Source organism: Mastigoproctus giganteus, chromosome 5 (assembly GCF_048544385.1).
Source record: "Mastigoproctus giganteus isolate SK-2022 chromosome 5, ASM4854438v1, whole genome shotgun sequence".
NCBI classification, from domain to species: domain Eukaryota; kingdom Metazoa; phylum Arthropoda; class Arachnida; order Uropygi; family Thelyphonidae; genus Mastigoproctus; species Mastigoproctus giganteus.
In genome coordinates this window covers 125,107,472-125,128,746 of record NC_143579.1, presented here as the reverse complement: position 1 = coordinate 125,128,746, position 21,275 = coordinate 125,107,472, and the positions used below count along the sequence as shown (strand labels likewise).

Genomic DNA, 21,275 nt, shown 5'->3' with positions numbered 1-21,275 from the left:
GCGTGATGTCTCAATTTACAGAAGTGGTAAAGATTGGTAGAGCAGTTAATGATCACTGCCAAGCAGAATTTCTTCAGTGTGACCTAGATAGACCTGAGGGATGGTCAGAATGGTGCAAGCTTTGCTTTTAATTCATCAAAGTGCAAGGTTGTACACCTGGGGAACAGTAATCCCAAAACAATTTATACATTTAGTGGAGTTGAACTAAAGTTAAAACTCAAAACTAAAGTCTAACTATTATATTAGGGCAATCCATAATTTCTTATATATGCCCATATATGTGTTTTGTGTTCCACAGGGGCTCGCCTGGACACCATTCTTCAAATGGAGATCAAGACATTCCACTCTTAATATTATTCAAAATGCAATGTGTACAATAAGGTTTCCAAGCAAATTTATTCATTAATATTGATGATTCAGAAAACGCCTTGTTTTATATGATCGACTAGTGATTTATATATTAGGACAACAATCTCTTGTTCTCAAGATCTATTCTGAAACGTAAATAGTTGAATCGCAACATTAAAATCGGCGTTGTGTTTATTCACTCTGAAATCCTCCTTTAAGTTAGACCTCAGAATGCCGCAGAACTATGGCTCTTTTACTATAAACCTCGTGCTGTGGGTAATGTGTAGCAAGGGAATGGCTAAGAGGTAAGGATGATTAAACAAAATATGGTTTATTAACTCTAGCATACAAACAGATGTAAAATGATATGGTTATATACTTTGATATGATTATATAAGAGCTTTATCTCTTATCAAAAGGATAAAACGATATACTATAAGGTTAATGATACATGTGTACAAACTTGTCTGTGTTCTTCATGTGGTCTTCAGTTGGCACTGCTGCCTGTACTCTCTGAAGCCAACAATCATCCTGAAGTTCCAGCAAGGTGTATGTGTACTATACAGGTTTAACAGTCATAACTTACGGTATTCCATTAATACAAATAGATCTTGCTAATCTTAAACTCTAATTTCACGCTACCTCAGTGAATATTCCTATGAGGATGGTTGTTTCTCAGTGGACTCTATTAAATAAAGAGTTATGTATTAACGTCCGACACTTTCATTCTATTAACTATAGTGTTGTAAATATTAGTATTAGTATTAGTAACGGCCGCATGGTCAGTGTTGCCAACTCTTAATAATATTTCCCGCTAGCCGCATACTCAAAATCCGCTATTTTTAACACTTAACCCGCCAAATTTTTAAAATTTTCATTTGTTTGTACTTTGTACAAACAAACAAATAGTATATATAAATAGTTATTTATTTTCTGTTTTTAATATAAAATCAATATCTAAAAATCTAAATTAATTTCGAAATTCAATATCTCTTCATCATATGCTTCTTGTGTACCTATTTTGCGAAGTACTTCTTCAGGCAAAACAATTTTTACAACACTTTTCAACTCTTTTGAGCCCGTATCGTACTGATAAGATTGCATTAACCATGCCAACACTGATTCTATTGCGTGTTTTGTTTTTTATTAGATTTAAGTTGCTGAATGTTCTTTCCACATCTGCATTGGATAATGGCAAAATTAAAATACCCAATGCAAATTGGCTAATTTCTTTAAATGGATTTTCACCGCTTGCATCTGGATATTTCTAAACTTCTGACCAAAACTTCATTGTATTGTTGATGTTTTCCCATTTAACAAGAGTAATGTTTATATACTGTTGCTCATTTTTTTCAATTTGATTCAAAAGATTTGTTTACTCTTTATACTTCAGATAAGATAGGTTTTAAAAATAAAATATACGCTAAATTACTTTCATCTTTGAACATTGAATAAAGAAGTTGTGCAGTATAACGTTTGTCAATCAAACGAGTTATTTCAAAATGGGCTTTTATTTCAATATACTGTTCTAAAATTCTTGTTATAGCAACTTCAATGGATAATCACCTTGTTTGACACGAATGAACTATCTTTTTCGGATCTGCACCATCGTTTATGGCACTGTATAAATATTTGAATTGATTTTGTCAGCTAGTGGATTTACTAAACCAATTATAAGTTTCAGCGATCATGAATTCTAGACTTCTAGGGAATGTTTCGCAGGTTGCATGAGATACTGCTAATTGCAAAGAATGACATACGCATTTAATTAATATCAATTTCGGTACATCGGACTTCGAATGTGTATAAACGCTGTTATTAACTCCAATCATAACGCTAGCATTATCTGTCCCAATGCCCACAAATTATTTAAATTCTGGTTTAAATCGTTTCAGCTAATTCTTCATATTATTTTTGGTATATTGTAATTATGGAAGGTAGATTATTAAATGATACTGAAAACCGACTGGCTCTGATGCCGTAGCCTAGTGGTCAGGCGCGCGGGTGCATAAGTACACGTGCCTTGAGTGACTGGGGTTCAAGCCCGTGACTGCTGAATACGGTACTGTTTCTTGTATTCTGTCTATCTTGTTAACTCCTCTGACCGTTTGGTCGTCCCGGAGTATAAACAAAAAATTCATTTATTTATTTAAAGGAAGTTTAAAATTTTCCAGCGTTATTTTAATTGAAATTGAAATATTTTCAGCGTTACATTGATCATTTCAGCGTTACATACTAATTCTACAAGAGCTAAGAATGTAGAAACTCTTTTATCGAATTGCTCATCATAATACACAATTGCAATACCTAATAGTTTTGTTATACTAATATCGTTTGATTCATCTAGTAACAAACTATAATTTGAAAAGCCATTGAGCACTGACTATAATAAATCTTTCTGAAAGTGGGGGTGTAGGATATATTTTATAACGCCGTTGCATTTTGTTCGATGAATTTTTAAAGTTTTGGCTGTTTGATCTTGGAATGCATTCTTACATAATTCACCAAGGTGGTCTATTGCCAGTATTGACGAGTGAGCACAAACAAACAAACTTAACTTTGCTTCAGCTTCCACTGTTTGTAAATTCTTGGTGGGAAAATTTAATTTAGATTGGTTGCCTGATCTATTAGGTGAAAATGGTTCTTCTACTGACTTAATATGTTTGAAAGTTTTTAAATGACTTTTAATGTTATGTCGGTAATTCGGATCGCATTTCTTGGAAGCCAATCAAATACGAAGAATAAAAATTATTCAATGCCATTTCTTCGCGGTTTCAAAAAAAGGCGTCATTAGAATTTTTCCCACATTTTTAGATTTGATTCAACAATTAAAGCTATGACCCAACGGTCAGGTCGTTTGACCGCGGGCGTAACTACGTAAAATTGTTGGGGTTCTCCTCAGGGAAATTCCAGAATAATATAAAACCGATTCTTCGCTTTATAAAAAAAAAACAAAAAAAACCTATGAAATATGATATCCCTACTATGTTTACGATGTATATCAATAAAACATTTCAATTATGAAATATTTTATTGTTAATTAAATAATTAATTGAACAATTAATTTAATATTTGTTAAATAAATATTTCTTAATTTAAATGTTACATTGCCAAAATATATAAAACGCTAAACATTTATACTCTTCCCGCTAAAAAATCCGCTATTTCATATTTTAATCCGCTAAACCTGAAGCGATTCCGCTAAATCTAGCGGGAAAACCGCTAAAATGGCAACACTGCGCATGGTGCAAGAAAGCCTATGGCTTATGCTGCACCAGCCGAAAAAAAAAAAAAAAAAAAAAAAACAATGATAAAAACAAAAAAAAAAAAATAATAAATAAATAATAATAATTAATAAATAAAACAAATAAAATATAAAATAAATAAATAAATAATAATAATTAATAAATAAAATAAAATAAAATAAAAAATAAATAAAAAGGAAATTAAACCTATCATCCTATGCGCTTCCCTTACCCGAAAGTACTATCCAGATGACCTTTGAATTTCCCCAAACTGTCGGCCTCTACCACCCATGAAGGCAACTTATTCCAGTAATTTATAACTTGCTGGCTAAAATAAAACTTCCTGCAGTCCAATCTAAACATTTCCCCCCGTAACTTGAATTTATGTCCCCTAGTTCTAGCATCATTTATAATCTTGAAAATTTTGTCCTCGTTCATTTTACTGATGCCTCTCAGAGCCTTAAACACCTCAATCAAATCTCCTCTAAGGTGTCTAGTTTCCAAACTCTGCAACCCACATATTCGAAGTCTTTCTTCATAAGGACGCCCTTTTGCCGATCTCACCAGGCGAGTTACCCTTCTTTGCACCCTTTCAAGAAGCTCGATGTCTTTTTTTAGGTGCGGTCTCCATACTTGAACACAGTATTCCAAGTGTGGTCTAACATATGCCTTATATAATGGGATTATCACGTCCCTATCTCTACTTGCAAAAGTTCGATAGATCATTGATAGGACACCATGGGCCTTCCTTGCAACCTGTTTACAATGCTCAGAGAATTTCATGTCTGACCGTATCGTAACACCCAAGTCCCTTTCCTCCAGTACTGGGTTTAGTTGAACTCCACCAAGTGAATAAGTTATTTTGGGATTACTGTTTCCCAGGTATAATACCTTACACTTTGTTGGATTAAAGCATAGCTGCCATTTTTCTGACCATTCCTGAAGTCTATCTAGGTCTCTCTGAAGAAGCTCAGCTTGGCAGTGATCATTATCTACTCTACCAATTTTAACATCATCTGCAAATTTAGACATCACGCCCTCTATCCCTTCATCGATGTCGTTTATGAAAATTAAAAACAACAATGGTCCTAATACTGATCCTTGGGGAACCCACTTCTTACATCAACCCAATCTGAGGAATAGCCATTTATCACAACCCTCTGCTTCCTGCCCTGAAGCCATCCTTCTATCCATCTAAGGATTTTCCCAGTGATTCCAACCTGTTCCAGCTTATAAAGCAACCGCTCATGTGGGACTGAGTCAAAAGCTTTGCTGAAATCTAAATAAACAATGTCGAAATTATTCCCTAAATCCAGCTCGTGAGTGACCCTTTCGAAATAGTGAACCAGATTTGTTAAACATGATTTTCCCTTTATAAAACCATGCTGAGTATCCTTGAGAATTTCAATTCGATCCAAATGATCCTGAATTCCACCCTAGATCATTGCCTCCATGATTTTCCCTACTACTGAAGTCAGACTGACAGGTCGATAATTTCCAACTTCACTTTTAGAGCCACCCTTATTTATGGGAGATACATTTGTACTTTTCCAATCCAAGGGAATCTCCCCAGAGTCTAGTGATGCTCGCATAATTAGCCTCAATGGTTCAATGCACTCGCTTGCCGCCTCTCTTAAGATTATAGGGTATATTCCATCAACTCCAGGAGCCTTACTGGTCTGTAGGCTCGAAAGTTTTTTCATTAAATAATCTTGCGAAATTTCAATATCATTAATTACATATTTTTTAACTTCGCTCCCACAATTTCCCATTGCCACAAAAGGCTTTTCATTTGTAAATTCCACCCTTATAGGGTGAAACTTATCAGAATTAACTTTGCAATATTCAGGGATAGACGTCTAGGAACAGGAGCCAGCAGGAAAAGTTTCTCAAGACGTTTTTGACGTGATAGCCCCAAGAAAAATAAGTGCTTCGCTCGGGACAAGACTCTCTTCGTCTCTTTCTCTCCTGCGTTTCTCCGTGTCTCTCTGTGTATCTTTCTCCGTTCTCTCTCTCTGTCCTCCTGTGTGTGTCCGTCTCACCGTTCGTCACTCTTTGTCTCCGATCTGCATATATATATGTCCCCCCCCCTTTTAGGGTTTCCAATGCTTCTATTGGTCAAAAGGATAATTTCGTGGGGAAATTAAAATCCCAGGGACTGTTATTTCGGAGACTTGACTCAGTAAAAATGGAATTTATGAGTAGAAAGAGGAACTTCATATCTGAATGGGATGGAATTTCCAGACTGCCCAGCGGTAGTCACTAGATCTAAAGTCCGTTCGTTCGTACACAAAGAATTTCCAGACAACAATCACCCCGTAGTTATAAGGTTCAGATTCCACCCTCATAAAGATGGAATAGTGTTTCAACTGCTGTTTTTCGCGCTGCGCCAACGGGTGTACGCTAAAAAAAATGAAACAGCCTTCTACACGGAGTGAACTAATGAGACACATGGCACAGAAGAAAAATGCATGGGATACATATAAATTAACACGTTACACAAAAGCCTATGAAAGATATAAGCTGGTATGTAACCAAGTTACAAAGGAGGTTAGACAGACAAAGACAGATTATGAGAAATTTTTGGCAAAGGATGCGAAGAAAAACAGCAAAGAGTCCTTTACTTATGTAAACTCTAGAAGGAAGGGGATGCATCAGATTGGTCCACTTTATATCGATGGTTCAACTGATGATGATCCTGCTCAGGTAGTTAACGAACTAAATGAATATTTTGCATTGACATTCACACATGAGGAGTTATTCAGCGAGGGGAATGCCAGAGGTGTATTCAATTCTGACAGTAAGCTAGATAATCTTGTAATAACTGAGTAAAGTGGAGCAGAAATTGTTGAAGAGAAACACAAGAAACGCACCTAGGATGGACGGGATCTGTCCAGTTATATTAAAGGAGGCAGCAAAGGAAGTAAGCAAACCGTTAGCCATAATTATGAGAGCTTCCTTGGACTCAGGGGAGGTACCCATAGACAGCAGATGTGCAAATGTAACCTTAATCCACAAAGGAGAATCAAAGGCTGACACAAGTAATTATTGACCTGTCAGTTTAACTTCTATTCCAGGAAAATTAATGGAGGCACTGGTTAAAGAAGCACTGCAGGATCATCTAGAAAAGATTTCAGTTATAGATCGGACACAGCATGGTTTTTTTAAGGGGAAGTCTTGCCTGACCAATTTGATTGGATACTATGATGCAGTCACAAAAGAGCTGGATGCAGGGAATAACTTTGATATTATATACTTCGATCTTAGAAAGGCTTTTGATACTGTTGCACATGAAAGACTGCTGCACAAATTGGAGCAGTGTGGCATTGGAGGGAAATTACTGCTATGGATAAAGGGGTGGTTGAAGGGGAGAAGACAGAGAGTGGTAATCAATTGATACTGCTCATCGTGGACTAATGTCATTAGTGGAGTCCCTCAGGATTCAGTGTTGGGTCCATTATTGTTTTCTGTATTTATAAATAATATTGATGATGGTATTTCAAGCTTAATGTCCAAGTTTGCAGACAATACCAAGGTTTGGAGGGTTGTTAAGGACACTACTGACGCTATGCTGCTGCAACAGGATCTGGAAAAGTTGAGCAGATGGGCTGAGTGGTGGCAAATGAAGTTTAACATTGACAAATGTAAAGTACTACATATGGGAAACAGCAACCCCAGAGCAACGTATCAACTCTGTGGTACTACACTGACAGTGGTAGAGAATGAAAAGGACCTGGGGGTAATTGTGCAGGCAGATATGAAGTTCTCTAAGCAGTGCAGTCGGGCTGCAAGTGTAGCTCATGGTGTCTTGTCAATGGTATACAGGCATTTTTCTCAGCAGGGTTAAGGAGGTGATTATTCCCTTGTATAAGGCAATGGTTAGGCCATACCTTGGGTACTGTATGCAGGTTTGGAGGCCTCATTTCAAGAAGGATGTAGAGCTGCTGGAACGAGTACAGAGAAAGGCAACAAGATTAGTGAATGGAAAAAAGGGTTGCTCTTACGAAGAATGGCTTGAGCTTTTCAGATTACAATGTCTGGAGACTAGGTACCGGCGAGGTTATCTGATAGAGGTGTAGAAAGTCTTGAATGGTTTGAGCATGCTCAATGCTGATGGGATTCTTCCTCTTGCTCAGAATAATCACCTGAGAGGGCATAAATTCAAATTGAGGAAAGACAGATGTAAGATAGATGTGCGGAAATTTGCCTTTAGCCAGCAGGTAGTTGGTTGGTGGAACAGACTTCCATCCCTTGTTGTGGAAGTTGATAGCGTAAATAAAGTTAAGGCTCAGCTGGACAGGTATTTCGAACGAACGGAGGGGTGAAGTGAAAGGTTTTTTTTTTTTTTTTTTTTTTTTTGGTTGATGCTGCATAAACTTGCTTTCTTGCACCATATGCCTCTACTAATGCTGATGCTAATGTGCTAATGCTCTCTCTCTGTCCTCTGTGCGTCCGTCCTCACCGTTCGTCCACTCTTTGTCTCCGATCTGCATATATATATATATGTCCCCCCTTTTAGGGTTTCCAATGCTTCTATTGGTCAAAAACCTAATTTCATGGGGGAATGAAAATCCCAGGGACTGTTATTTCGGAGACTTGACACAGTAAAAATGGAATTTATGAGGAGAATCTGTGTGGGATGGAATTTCCAGACTGCCCAGCGGTAGTCACTAGATCTAAAGTCCGTTCGTTCATACACAAGGAATTTCCAGACAACAATCACCTCATAGTTGTAAAGTTCAGATTCCACCCTCATAAAGATGGAATAGTGTTTCAATTGCTGTTTTCCTTAGAGCTGCGCCAACGGGCGTACGCTTAAAAAAATGAAACAGTCTTTTACACGGAGTGAATCACACTACAAGTATAGTAGTGACAAAAATTATAAGGTGACTTGGCGAAGTAACAGCCCTCAAAGGCAAACGAAAATTAAAAATGAAGACATTTTTACATTTGTCCGTAAATTGCGTGTTGTCTCTTTTCGGTTTGCCCGTTTTGTTGGACGAAAAAAACCCGTTTCTGATCGAAACAAATTAAAAAAACAAAACAAAGTATTATATTAAGCCATCCAAATATTTACATTCATGTGCCGTACAGTGTGTCTTATGTGTGTCAATTGTGTGTGTGTGTGTGTGTGTTCTGTGGTCGATTTCGTCCAGAAAAAATCCAAGGAAGTTTTTCTGGGCGAAATATCCCAGTTTCTGGGGGGGGGAACGCTGTCTAGGCCTGAGACTGACTAACTCAGCCACCGAGAGGAAAAAGGTCCATTAAAGTACCTCGCGTCATCGACGGCATTCGAACCAGGTCCATTTCCACACTGTGTGTGGAGGACAGTGATGATACCACTTTGCTATGCAGACTGAACTAAAGTCAAGCTCAAGGTCTGTTTGTTCTAACTGCTTGTCTCCAGTTTTCTTCTATATATAATGGCGCATCCATAGCCAGGTGGGCAGGAGCAGCAGTGCGTAGCACACGCTTCTTGATTAGATCGGGGTTCGAGCCCGTGACCACCAAATACGGAGGATGCGGAAAGAGGGAATGACCATCGCATATCCCAGGAGCAATATGGCTGTAGTTGCAAATGCTCCTAAAAAACAAATAACAAACAAACAAACAATCCTTTTTACTGCTGTAGCATCTGAAAGGGGAAAAAGCCAGGGCTGGCAAATTTTTCTATGTAGATGTGTTGTGTTGATTGCTGGCACCCGACGACTTCGCAGCCAGTCGGTAGGGGACACCTGGTCCCCTGCCACCTAACTCCGAACTTCGGCCAGGAGAGTCTTGCCTGGGACATCTTTTATCTGCAATAGTGTCACAGAAAACGTTAGGCTGGCAAAGGCAGATTATGAGAAATCGCTGGCAAAGAGCAAACAGGGGGAATTCTTCACATATATAAATATCAAGAAGAAGAGAAGAACAAATCAGATCGGACCCTTACGTAATGTACGTGGGACAGTATTAGATAACCCTGCTGAAGTTGCAGATGAACTCAACGTTACTGTCATCGATATTTACAGAGGAAAAACCCTTTACTTCAATAAGAAATTATGGGAGTTGAGTTGAATGAATAATGATGTTGAAATTTCAGATATTTATTTAATAAAAAAACTTTCGAGCCTACGGCCCAGTAGGGCTCCTGTGGTTGGGGCATATACGCTATAATCTTATGGGAGGCAGAAAGTGAGTGCATTGAACTATTGAGGCTATTTATCCAAGCATCACTGGACTAGAGAGTGATTCCTTTGGAATGACAAGTGTCATTGTCTCTCCAATATATAAGGACCGACCGGTTCGTCTAACTTCAGTAGGGAAAATCATGGAGACAGTGATCAAAGATGGAATTCAGGATCATTTAGATAGAAATGCAATTCTGAGGGATACTCAGCATGGTTTTGTAAAAATAAAATCATGTTTAACTAATCTGGTTAGCTCTTTTGAGAGGGACACTCAAGAGCTGGACTTTGGGAATAATTTCAACATTTTTAAATTGGATTTCAGCAAAGCATTTGATCTGGTCCCACATGAATGGTTACTTTATAAGCTGGAACAGGTGGGAATCACAGGGAAAATCCTTAGATGGATAGCTGGATTGCTCCAGGGCAGAGAGTTGTGATAAATGGTTATTCCTCAGATTGGGTTGATATAAGAAGTGGGGTTCCTCAAGTCTCAAAAACAACACCATGTATCCCCCCAAGATGGTGTTGGGGAGATAAAAGGAATAATATATTAAGAGTAGCCACTGGCAGAGGTGATAGTGATTCTTGCACTGCTTCTATTGGAATCAGCAGCAGCCTGGAAAACAAGATGCCGGGTATTTCAAAGATTGCTGGGAGTCATTGCGGTAAAAGTAAACACATGGGCTGTGTTAGGGTAGCTAAGAATAGGAACAGCTGCATGTATACTTGCGTATACACCAATACTAGGAGTTTGGTAAATAAATTTGATGAATTTGAAGTATTGCTCAAAACATCAAAGGCAGATATTCTTGGGATGTCAGAGACGTGGTGTCACACATATATATAAGGAATGTAGAACTGGAATTTGGGGAGTACAATATGTACAGAAAGGTTAGACAGGATAGGAAGAGAGGAGGGGTTATACTATTAGTTAAGAAACATATAAAATCCAAGGAAGTGAAGCCCGTCGACATCACTGGACTGTACAGTGCGGAATCAGTTTGGTGTGTCATAATTATTGGGAGATGAAAATTGAGAGTAGGAGGGTGTTATAGGCCTAATGACTCTGATGAGTATAATAAGAAACTGTACAGGGGAAATGAAGTGGGCCAGTAAATCAGGGATTCTTATAATGATGGATTTTAATTTCATAGGTATTGACTGCAATTTGTAGGTTGGTAAATCACATCAAAGCTTTTGTGGATTTATTGGATGATTGTTTTGTACATCAGCATGTTCGGGAGGCAATTAGAAGGAGTAATACTCTTGATCTGATTATCAGTAGTGATTTTTCATGCATTAAGAATCTGCAGATAAAGGAACCACTAAGGTGGCAGTGATCACAGTGTGCTGAAGTGGGATTTACTCAAAGAGGTAACTACCATCAGGGGTAAAGGGAAGGGTTTGTGCTTTCGTAAAGGAGACAACGGTGGTGTGAGACAGTATTTAAATTCTATACGGTGGGACCAACTGATGATGTTACCAACAGCAAATTCAAAATGGGAAGCATTCAAAGAAATTATCTTCAAAGCACTAGGATTTACATACCAAATTTATAAGAAATATTGTTCAAGGTTTAGGCCTAATTGGGCGCCATATGAACTAATGAGACATATGACAGAGAAGAAAAATGCATGGGATACATATAAATTAATGGACGACGTGGAAGCCTACGATAGATGTAAGTTGGTCTGTAACAAAGTCACAAAGCAGATTAGGCAGCCAAAGGCAGATTGTGAGAAATCCTTGGCATAGGATACAAAGAAAAACAGCAAAGAGTTCTTTACCTATGTAAACTCTAGAAGGAAAGGGATGAATCAGATTGGCCCACTGGATATTGATGGTTGAACTGTTGGTGAGCCTGCTCAGGTGGCTAACAAACTAAATGAATATTTTGCATCTACATTCACCCATGAGGAGTTATTCAGGGAGGGGAATGCCAGAGGTGAGTTAAACTCTGGCAGAGAGCTAGGTGATTTTGTAATAACTGAGAGGAAAGTGGAGGAGATATTGTTGAAGGTAACATAAAAAAGGCACCAGGGATGGATGGGATTTATCCAGTTATATTAAAGGAGGCAACAAAGGAAATAAGCATACCCTTAGCCATAATTATGCGAGGTTCTTGGACTCAGAGGAGGTACCGATCGACTGGAGATGTCCAAATGTGACCCTAATTCACAAAGGAAGATCAAACGGCGACACAAGTAATTATAGACCTGTTAATTTAAATTCTGTTCCAAGAAAATTAATGGAGGCACTCGTTAAAGAAGCACTGCAGGATCATCTAGAAAATACTTCAGTTATAGCTCGGACACAGTATGGTTTTATTAAGAGAAAGTCTTGCCTGACCAATTTGATTGGATACTATGATGTGGTCACAAAGGAACTGGATGCAGGAAATAACTTTGATATCATATATTTGGATCTTAGAAAGGCTTTTGCTACTGTTGCACATGAAAGACTTCTGAACAAATTGGAGCAGTGTGTCATTGGAGGCAAATTGCTGCTATGGATAAAGGAATGGTTCAGTGGGAGAAGACAGAGAGTGGTAATCAATGGACACTGCTTTCTTATTAGACTGTTATTGAGTGGAGTGCCTCAGGGTTCAGTGTTGGGTGCATTGTTGTTTTCTGTATTTATGAATGATATTGTTGATGGTATTTATAAATGGTATTTATAATCTGTATTTATAAATGGTATTGTTGAAATCACCTGAGAGGGCATAAATTCAAATTGAGGAAAGAGAGATGTAGGATAGATGTGCGGAAGTTTCCCTTTAACCAGCGGGTAGTTGGTTGGTAGAACAGACTTCCATTTTTTGTTGTGGAAGTTGATAGCCTAAATAAATTTAAGACTGAGCTGGACAGGTATTTGGAACGATCGGAGGGGTGAAATGGGAGCGTTTTTTTTTTGGCTGATGCTGCATAAGCTTGCTTTCTTGCGTAATATGCCTCTACTAATGCTAATGTTGTTTTTGATTTTCATAAATGATATAGATGAAGGGATAGAGGGCGTAATGTCTAAATTTGAAGATGATGTAAAGATTGGTAAAGTAGTTAATGATTGCCGGAAGCAGAGCTTCTTCAGAATGACCTAGATAGACTTCAGGTATGGTCAGAAAAATGGCAGCTATGGTTTAATCCAGCAAAGTGTAAGGAAGTCCACCTGGCGAACAGTTATCCCAAAATACGTTTTACACTTGTTGGAGTTCAACAAAGGTCAGTAGGAGAACAAAGGGACTTGAGTGTTACGATACGGTCAGACTTTAAGTTCTCTGAGCGTAGACAGTTTGCAAGGAAGGTCCATGGTGTCCTTTCGATGATGTATCGAACAATTGCTAGTAGAGATAAGGATGTCATAATCCCATTGTATAAGGCTATTGTTAGACTACACTTAGAATAGTGCGTTCAAGTATGGACACCGCACCTAAAGAAAGAATTGTTCTTCTTGAAAGGGTCCAGAGACCGTAACTCGCCTGGTGTGATCGGCAAAAGTGTGTTCATATGAGGAAGGACTTCGAATATGTGGATTTCACAGCTTGGAAACTATTCACCTTAGAGGACACTTCACTGAGGTGTTTAAGGCTCTGAGAGGCAGAAGCAAAATGAATGAGGGCGAAATTTTCACGATTATAAATGATTCTAGAACTAGGGGCCATAATATCAAATTAAGTGGGGAGATGTTTAGACTACATTGCTGGAAGTTTTATTTTAGCCAGAGAATTATATATTACTGGAATTAGTTACCTACACGGGTGATAAAGGCTGACAGTTTGGGGAAATTCAAAGGTCAGCTGGATCACCTGTAGGTCCTCCTGGCTGAATTAGTCGGTTTCAGGCGAAGATAGCAAGGATTTTTCCCCCCCAGAAACTGGGATTTTTCGTTCAGCAAAACAGGCAAATCGATAGAGAACACATGCAATTTACAGGCATAACACATAAACGGGTGTATGTAATCATTTACGGGCGATTCTAATATGATAATTTGATTTGTAGGTCCTCCTGGACCTACAGGAGGAGGGAAACGCTTAGGTTGTCCCTTTCCTTTTCTCTAATTTATTAATTATTATTTATTTATTTTCTTATTATTATTTATTAATGTTTTTGTTATTTTATTATTATTGTTATTTTTTTTTCTTATGTCTTATTATTATTATTATTTTTATTAATGTTTTTTTTTTATGGCTTATGCTGCAACAGCATAAGCCATAGGCCTCCTTGCACTATGTGGCCTAATACCAATGCTAACACCAGAGACACTTATTGGTGCTATCAGGGAAGCCTGAGATCCCCAAGGTGTTTAGGGAAAGGAGATGGAGATAAGAATGGGAAGTATGCAGATTGGAAGGAAAAGTAAGGAACAGTTGAATAGAAGATAACGGGAGGAAGAAATAGACATCCCCTGAAATAGAAGAAAAAATTTTACAATGTATATAGAAATAATGTATAGTGAACTATATTCTATTACATTTAAACTCTAATCTAAAAATACTTAGACATATCTGAATAGAACTGCAAAGCTAGCAACCAAACAGTATCAATGAAAATTATATACATGCCTAAAATTATACAAAAGTCTTCAACCTACAGACAGCAAGTAACATTAACTGCCCCATGTCTCCAAAAGAAAAATATTCACAATTGATGTCAAGTGCAAGATGTTTTCGACATTGTCTTCTAGAACGAAGTTTCCTGAAAGCTAATACCTTTGGTGTCGTACATAGTCATTACTTATTTTGCTGAAAATATATAGCCATTAGCCTCTCATATAGACAAGATGTAATTTTCAACAACAGTCTTTACGAACAACTTACAATAAAATACTCAGTGAAACGCAGAGCCAAGAAAAACTTTTTAGCATTAGCATTAGCATTAGTAGAGGCATTTGATGCAAGAAAGCAAGCTTATGCAGCATCAGCCAAAAAAAAAAAAAAAAAAAAAAAAAAAAGTAACATAAATAAATAAAAATAACCACTTCCACTCCACCCCTCTGTTCGTTCGAAATACCTGTCCAGCTGAGCCTTAAACTTATTTGGGCTATCAACTTCCACGACAAGGGATGGAAGTCTGTTCCACCCACCAACCACCCGCTGGCTAAAGGCAAATTTCCGCACATCTGTCCTACATCTGTCTTTCCTCAATTTGAATTTATGCCCTCTCAGGTGATTTTTCTGAGCTAGAGGAAGAATCCCATCAGCATTGAGCATGCTCAAACCATTCAAGGCTTTGTACACCTCTATCAGATCACCCCGCTGGTGCCTAGTTTCCAGACACTGTAATTTGCAAAACTTAAGCCTTTCTTCGTAAGAGAACCCCTTTGTCCCATTCACCAATCTAGTTGCCCTTCTCTGTACTCGTTCCAGCAGCTCTATATCCTTCCTGAAATGAGGCCTCCAGGCCTGTATACGGTACTCTAGGTGTGGCCTGACCATTGCCTTATACAAGGGAATAATCACCTCCTTATCCCTGCTAGAAAAATTCCTATATATCATTGACAATACACAAACATTTTGCATCGGCCGGGAACCGAACCCGGGCCGCCCGCGTGGCAGGCGAGCATTCTACCACTGAACCACCGAAATTCTTTGGTGCAATACCTCATTAGGGATTAACATTTGCAATGCATTTTCATCCTGTAAACACACTATCAGCAAAATCAGAGTATTACAAGAATTCTCCCTTGTTTCCATCAACCATGGAAAGAACAAAAGTAAAACTGAATCTATTATATTAGGGCCACCCATAATTTCTTATATATACCTATTTATATATTATGTCTGTAAATTGCGTTTCTTCTAGCATTAGCATTAGCAACGGCACATGATGCAAGAAAGCAAGCATATATAGCATCAGCCAAAAAAAAAAAAAAAAAAAAACATTTTAATTTCACCCATCCTCTCGCTCCAAATGTTTTTCTAGTTCTTTCTGCCTTGTCTATTCACGCTATCAACTTCTACATCGATAGATGGAAGTTTTTTCCAGCAATCATCCACCCGCAGGCAAAAGGCAAACTTCTGCACATCTATCCTATAACTGTCTTTCCTCAATTTGAATTTATACCCTCTCAGGCGATTATTCTGAACAAGACGAAGAATCCCATCAGCATTGAGCATGCTCAAATCATTCAAGGCTTTATACACCTCAATCAGATCACCTCGAAGGTGCCTAGTCTCCAGACACTGTAATTTGCAAAACTTAAGCCTTTCTTCGTAAGAGCAACCCTTTGTTCCTTCACTAATCTCGTTATCCTTCTCTATACTCGTTTCAACAGCTCTACATCCTTCTTAAAATGAGGCCTCCAGACCTGTATACGGTACTCAAGGTGTGGCCTGACCATTGCCTTATATAAGGGGAAATCACCTCCTTATCCTTGCTAGAAAAATTCCTCTATATCATTGACAAGACACCATGAGCTATTCTTGCAGACCGTCTGCACTGATCAGAAAACTTCATGTCTACCTGCACAATTAACCCATGTCCTTTTCACTCTCTACCACTGTCAGTGCAGAACACACAGTTGATACGTTACTCTGGGGTTGCTGCTTACCATATGCAGTACTTTATATTTGTCAACTTTAAACTACAATCGCCACTTCTCAGCCCATCTGCTCAACTTTTCTATATCCTATTGCAGCAGGGTGCTGTCATTATTGTCATTAACAAGCCTGCCAATCTTCGTCTCGTCTGCAAACTTTGACATTAAATAATATTAATGAATAAAGAAAACAACAATGGATCCAACAGTGAACCCTGGGGGACTCTACTAATAACATTAATCCACGAAGAGCAGTGTCCATTGATTATCACTATCTGTCTTCTCCCACTCAACCATCCCTTTATCCATAGCAACAATTTGCTTACAATGCCACACTGCTCCAATTTGTTCAGCAGTCCTTCATGTGCAACGGTATCAAAAGCCTTTCTAAGATCCAAATATATGATATCAATATTATTCTTTGGATCCAGTTCCTTTGTGACTACATCATGGTATCCTAAAAATGGTCAGACAAGACTTCCCTTAACAAATACATGCTGTGTCCGAGCTAGAAATAAAGTCTTGTCTAGGATCTTCTATGGTCGATTTTCCTGTTTTGCTGGACGAAAAAAACACAGTTTCTGGGGAAAAAACATTGCTACCTACGATTGAGACCGACTAACTCAGCCACGGAGTGAAAAAAAGCCATTAAAGTTCTTTCCTCATCGACGGGATTCGAACTCGGGCCTTTTCCACCAAAGTAAGTAAAGTGTGTTTAAGGTCAAACGGCACCAGGGTTTCCTAATCTCTGTGTTGTTTTCATTATTTATGTACCAGTTCACTGGAAATACCAGATATTTAAAGGTGTGCCGATATTGTTTTTGTATAGTATCATGTATCGTTGTTCTTCTGGTCGTTTAGCCTCTGGACTCCTGCCGAGGCCCAACGTTGCCCCACCTTCTCCCCGTGGAGAAAGTTGGCAGACCAGGAAACATCAGTATACTAAGATTTACTCTGGCAGGTTCTGCCCCTTAATTTCCTGAGATTTCGTCGACTAGGACCTAAAAAAAAAAGAAAAGAAAAGAAAATGGAATAATCGCGTAGTGGGGTTAAAGTTAGGATTTGAAAGGCCGGAAATATTAATGAGCGAATGCAATTTAGATGAATGTAATTAGGTTTGGAAAGTGTGGAGACTCACTTGCATACAGGGCTGCGGGGAGATTGACAGAAATATTGGAGTCAACAGGCAAGATGGCTCCAGATTTCGGTGGGCATGCCCATGTCCCATCAGAAGGGGAAGTGTAAAGTGTAAAGTGTGTTTGGGGTCAAACGGCACAAGGGGTTTCCCCCATCTCCGCGTAGTTTACATTGTCGTGTGATAGAGTACGCTGTAAAGGCCAGAGAGTTAAAAGTGTATGGATATTGTACATAAGTAGTGTTGTGTACCGTTGCTCTTCTGGCCATTTAGCCGTTATACCCTTGCTGGAGCACAACATTGCCCACACTTGGCCCCATGGAGGCAGACCAGGTACACTAGTATTGAGAAATTATTTACTCTGGCAGGCCCTGCCACCTAGTTTCCTGAGACTTCAGTGGCTAGGACCTTTAAAAAATAATAATAAATAAATAAATAAATAAAAAATAAATAAACAAATAAAAAGAATAAAAAATAAAAATAACTAAATAAAAAACTTGAGAGGTAATCGCGTGGTGGTTGCGCTAGAATTGTGAGACCGAAAGTTGTGGGCGAATCTAATTTGGCTGTAATTAAGTTTGGATGTGTGGGACTTTCGCTTGCATGCAGGTAGAGCGGAAGGGAGACTGAAGGTTGGGGGGAGGGCGACAGACAGAAGAATGGAGTCGATAGGGAGGAGACTCCAAGATTTGGTGGGGCATGCCCATACCCCACTAGAAGGGAAAGTGTGGGTGACAAGAAGAGAAGGAGACAGAGGGACCGTCACCTCTCCCCGGCCAGGGAAAGGGCGCCGGCTCAGATCGCCAGTAAGGCTAGTGCGCAGAGAGGCTCTGCAGTTTCTTCAGTCGGTGGAATGTCATTTCTGGGACATTGTCCCGTCCGAGGTTTTTAAAAGTCCTGTTTATTTTGTAGCCATTCATTGGTTAGGGTTCATCGGAGGTAATTTAGTCCAGTTAGTTTGGATGTGCACTTGTGATTTTATTTTGGTCCTTCTGCTATGAAGTCGGATCCCTGCAGGTTTGATCTGTTCTGGTGGTCCTTAGTGGTGTCACATTGTTTTTCAGATTATGGGCAGCTTTGATGGGTACTTGCATTCTCTTCATTGCGGTGGTTGCGGCTGAGGGAAGGTCCGTCTTCTGCTGAAGAGGCCCTGAGCGAATTTTGTTAACGCTTTGTAGCTGTCTTCTTCTTCTTCTTCTTCTTCTTCTTCTTCTTCTTCTTCTTCTTCTTCTTCCAGGATGAGGTGTTCCTGGTTTTGCAGTGTGAATCGAATTTCAGTGATAAGCCGGCAGCATAGATCTTCATACAGGTGACAGTGATACATGAGGTGCTTCCATGTTTCTGTTTGCCTGCAGTGGCAGAGAGGAGTGTCACTGAGTCGGATGCCTGATAGTTTGTGTCTGAATGCACCGTGTCCAGTGAGAAGGTATGTGACTAGCAGTCCTTGAGAGAGAGCCAGTGAGGATATTTTGGATATACTGTCTGAATTTTCGGCACTAATTTCTGGGTGATTCACCTTTGATTGAATTTTCCCAGCGGGTTTGCTAGGTCTGTTGGAGATGCAGTGTGAGTCGCTTCTTTTCCATTTTAGGGTCATTGGCTAAGTCAATCGTGTAGTTTAGGTAGGTGGACGTTTTTCCTTTGCTGAAGTGGTGGAGGATTCCGCGACGAACGATTCCAGGTCCAAGGGGAGATCACCCATAAGGAACTGCAGCACGTGAGTACTCACCATCCTGCAGGTTCTGGAGATCGTTAGCAGGGTATATCTTTTTATCGTCTCGAGTTTTCTCCTGTTGATCGCGGTGGTCGCTTTGTGGTACCAGACTCCGGAGGCATATGAAATGGATGGCAGGAATACTATCGTGTAGAAGAGGGTGAGGGTCATTTTCCTCAAGCCCCAGTCCTTACGGGTGACTCTTGCAAAGAGTTCAGAATAGTTTCTGATTTTATTCCTGATGTATGTCAGATGTGGTGTGAAGGATAGATTCCTAACGCGCATGACTCCCAAATGTTTAATTCCGTTGCGAGTTTGACGGTTAACCCCTGGACTTTGATTTGGGGAGGCCTCCTAATATCTAGGGTGTCCCTGAGTAGGACTGAACATGTCTTGGTTGGAGAAATTGTGAGTTTGTTATTGTCAGCCCAGTCTTGCAGGAAAATGACTGCTCTATTTGTGCTCGGGAGTCCTCAGCAAGCATCAAAAATAGGATTGTCTGCATAAGCCTGGGATGTGACGTTTCCAAAGTTGAGATTAAGGAAGCCGTCTAGGATGACATTCCAAAGAAGAGGGCCCAGAACGGAACCCTGTGAGCATCCTCTGTCTATCGACCGTGATACGGAGCAATATGGAGTAGCGACTGTGACTGATCTGTCTGAGAGGTATGTACTGATGCATTTGTATAGATTTGCTGGCAGGTTAGCCTCCCGGAATCTGCCGAGGACACTTGGCCACCAGAGAGTGGCAAATGCCCCAGCAAAATCTATTGCGATTAGGAGAAAGTATTTTCGGTTGGTTGTGGTTGCGGCGTTAACAATATTTTCCAATGCATCTACGGTGGAGTGTCCTTTTCTGAATCGGAACTGATTTCGGGATTGAAGGCCTGCGTTTGAGTAGTGAATTTCTATCCGATTTCGTAGAAGGTGTTCCATCAGTAAGGCTATGGGTCTGTAGGACCCCGGGAGGTCCTGCTGCTTTGTTGGATTTTTGAGAATGAGCCGAAGCTTTGCCGTTTTCCAGGTGTGTGGGAAATAGCCTTCTTTTAGGCACTGGTTAAATAAATGTAGTATTTTTTCTGGGATAGTCTCAACTGCCTTTTTTACGATTTCCGGCTCTAGTAAGTCTGCGCCTGGTAATTTCTTGTTTCTTAGTTTGGCGGCTGCAATGTCCAGTTCCATCCTGGTAAATGGTTCCTCCTCTTAGTACTTACACAACAATCTTCGATTGTTGTGTAGGTACTATTTCTTAGGCAGAGCGATGTTTGTTCTGGGGTGGTAAGAATACAAAAAACGTTACAGGATAACCATCTATGTTCAATTAATCAGTTCGGGTTTAAAAAAGGTTCTTCAGCAGAAGATGCCATTGCCACCCTCAAGAACTATGTAGAAAACTCCCAAGCTAAGTACGTGTTGGCAGTGTTTATTGACTTTGAGAGGGCTTTTGACACGGCGTGGTGGAAGAGTGCCCTTGTGTCACTGCGCTTGGGAAGATGTGACAACTATACTTATAGAATCATAAGGTCCTACTTCCAAGACAGATCTATCAGAATTTGGGCAAAACACCTAGTGTTTTCAGCTACTGTTTCCAGAGGACCCTTCAGGGGTCGGTACTGGGGCCTCTCCTCTGGAACGCAGTCTTAGATTAATGGATGAAAAAATAACACGACGAGGCTATGAAAATCACATACGCCGACGACTTAGTAATTGCTTTTGAGGGCCGTTCGAGGAGGATACTCGAGGAAAAAAATACAAATTATATTAAATGATCTATTTGTATGGACCAAACTTAACAAACTAAAAATATCACAAACAAAGACCAAATTTATGACCTTCAAAGCTCATTTTAACTATACTCGACCACCTAAGATCTTGATAGACCACTCTCAAATCCCATATGTATCCCAAAACAAATATTTAGGCATCCTAATCGATGTTAAATTAAGCTACCGCCGCAGGTATGTAAACTTAGAGATAAAATAAGGAATTTTACTGCCTCAATAATAAGAATATCAAGGAAAGAATGGGGACTTAGTAAAAGGATCTTGTTTTTATATTATAAAACAATATTTCTGCCAATAGTCTCGTAGGCTGCAACCATTTGGTATCACAGAGTCATAACGGTTA

General features: G+C 39.4%; 1 non-coding gene across 1 annotated transcript; it reads right to left on the bottom strand.

Annotated features, from left to right (window-relative positions):
- Positions 1 to 15,276: 15,276 nt before the first annotated feature.
- TRNAG-GCC (transfer RNA glycine (anticodon GCC)) lies at positions 15,277 to 15,347 on the bottom strand. The gene has a single exon. It is a non-coding gene; the product is annotated as a tRNA-Gly (tRNA).
- Between the last annotated feature and the right edge of the window lie 5,928 nt (positions 15,348 to 21,275).